Here is a 2,591-nt window from a genome sequence, read left to right as displayed (position 1 = left end):
ATAAATTCACGTTCTTACTTAGTCCTCTAGCAAAGACCGAATTTTTTAGTGTCTTGTAGCAAATTTTGCATTTTTATTTCCAACTTTGGCTGCGAAGAAAAAATAATTTGTTGGTACAATTTTATATCTTAATTCTTAGTTGTTTAAAAGGCTAAAAGCCAAGACTAGAAAATAGATATCGCTAAAAGATCAATTATGAAAATTAGGTTATAAAAATAAATTTTCGCTATGGCTAATAAACCAACAAGCAGATAACGAAGAAAGAAAATCCTCCTAAAATGGCTAATGTGTGTAACTCCATAGTAAGCATTGACTCAAATAATCAAAGTACACCGTATTAAATATAGCTGATCTAAAAAAAAAACCATATATGTACAATGGAAATATAACACCTTGTCAATCCTAATGATCTAGAAGCCTGGAAATGATTAGATGAATATGATAATTTGTCAGCGTTATGGTGAATAATAAAACCGTACCACTGCATCCTATAATCGTTGAAGTACAATGGATGAGGCAAAAGCATTCATTATTTATTGTTAGCTTATGCGCTTAATTGAACTTAATTAGTCTTGGATTGGAATTCTAGCTAGTAGCACAACTTTAGGTCGAAGAATTGTAGCCCATTTCTATTAATTTCATGCCTCAAGACCATGAGAGGCTATGCATAAATTAAATTAAAGAGTGTAATTTGGAACCTGACATAAGAATGGTATTTTAATTCTAAAAAGGCAGTATTGAACTTTGTCCCCGCAAAGAACTCATTTTCTTTTAGTCGTAACTTTTCCTACTTTATTTACTAATATGATAATTTGTCGTCTTTATGAGCTTAAAGGAAAAAAAGTAGCATTGAGACTTTTTTTTCTCTCAATGGGATAGACTGGAATCTTGAATATATGAATGAACCAAGGGCACAAACGAAAAAATTAATCCTCATAAAGTTAACAAAATAAATTTAAAATAATATTTTAACAAATTTGTATGTAAAAAAATTTCTAAATCTTGTGTCATTTAGAAGCTCGGGGTGCGTACTCTTAGAGCAAGTTTTTTAAAAGAGATAGTTGACACCATTAATTTTATCCGTATAAGTTAAAAGACAGTATGTCATACATCATCTCTAAACTATCTGGAGCACGCTAATTTCAATTACTTTATTTTATTTGTCCAATTCACTTTTTTCTCTCATATTTTTTTTAGTCTGTGTGAAGGTTACCTCTTGTATAAGGGATAGCTTTTACTTTGGCCCCGTTCTTTTCTTATTAAGATACATATTTTACCTTAGTTTTTATTAGCACGCTTTTCAAACTGCTAAACATTACATTTCATGTGAAAACTTTCTATATATGCATTTTTCAAGTTTGGAATAATTAAAACTCGATTAATCATGTGTATGGCTTTCTCGTTTTGTGTGCCCATAGTTAATCTTCATCCAACTCAAACGGGTCCTCTCTCTACTTTCCTCTCTCCTCGACCTCATCATATAAGCTTATTTGACGACTAAGTGTTTAGGGGTTTATAGTACTTGCTCTCATATTCCATTCTATTATGAGAAAAAGAACAAGCCCAACATTAAAGTTGATAGTATGGACATTAAGGCCAAGGGTCTAGTTGCTAAGGCTCCAACAATTTAACTCTAAGAACCGAGTTTGGAGTAGAGTTGTGGAGCAGTTTAAACCCTGGTCCACATCTCCAGTTCATTGTGTGAGAGCACTCCAGCTCGCTGATCCTTTGGGTGGAGATAAAACTATTTGGTTGGGCTCAAGCCCAAAGGAGAGATGAAGCTAGAGCTAGAGCTCTTCCAAACGGGTGACAACTTCTTAATTTGACTATTGTATTCTTCTCTGTAAGCTCACTTTCTGAACTGCTAATTCATATAATTTTTAAAAACGCTTTTCATTTAAAAATTCTTGTAAAAACTAAATAAATCAAAATTCCAACTTTATAATAGTTAATATTAACATAATCATGTGCTAATGGCTCTTCCTACTTTGCATGGAGTTGAAAAGCTTAGCCATCCTACCAAATCTAACTTAGCCTAAGGCCCATTTGGTGGAGCTTCTTGTAGTTTCTTGAAGAACCTTCAGCTCCCCTAAACAATTTATAATTCAGCAAATGATTTCAGTTTTTTTTCTATTCTCTTCAATTGCTTCTCAAAATCTCGAGATCCCCAACAAAGCTTAATTAGGCTATGGCTTATAGATCGAAGACACGTTACGTAAGCCAAATATATCGGGGGAACAGTAATTTTGTACTACTATCAATTCAGAAGCTCTAAAATATTGCACTTCTGTGAGTGATGAAAGAGATAAAGAAACTCTAAAATTGAGTGTTACAATTTAAAATTGGTTGCAGCTCCTCATGTCATGCAGATGTTAGATGTGAATTTATTTTCACCACACGTTACAAAATATTGAAAAAGAAGGTACCACTGGTGGAGAAACCATCTTTCGTCGGTCGGCCGAATTCCACAATAGTCCCGAATGCAATAAAAACCGGGGCTAAAGATGATCTTTAGTCCCGGTTAAAAAGGGTTTGTGTTACCATCTTTAGTCCCAGTTCAAATGCTGTCAGGGCCTGTCAGGCCCCCCCGG

Source organism: Oryza glaberrima, chromosome 5, assembly GCF_000147395.1.
Source record: "Oryza glaberrima chromosome 5, OglaRS2, whole genome shotgun sequence".
NCBI classification, from domain to species: domain Eukaryota; kingdom Viridiplantae; phylum Streptophyta; class Magnoliopsida; order Poales; family Poaceae; genus Oryza; species Oryza glaberrima.
The sequence above is the reverse complement of the archived record's forward strand: the minus strand, read 5'-3'. Positions refer to the sequence as shown.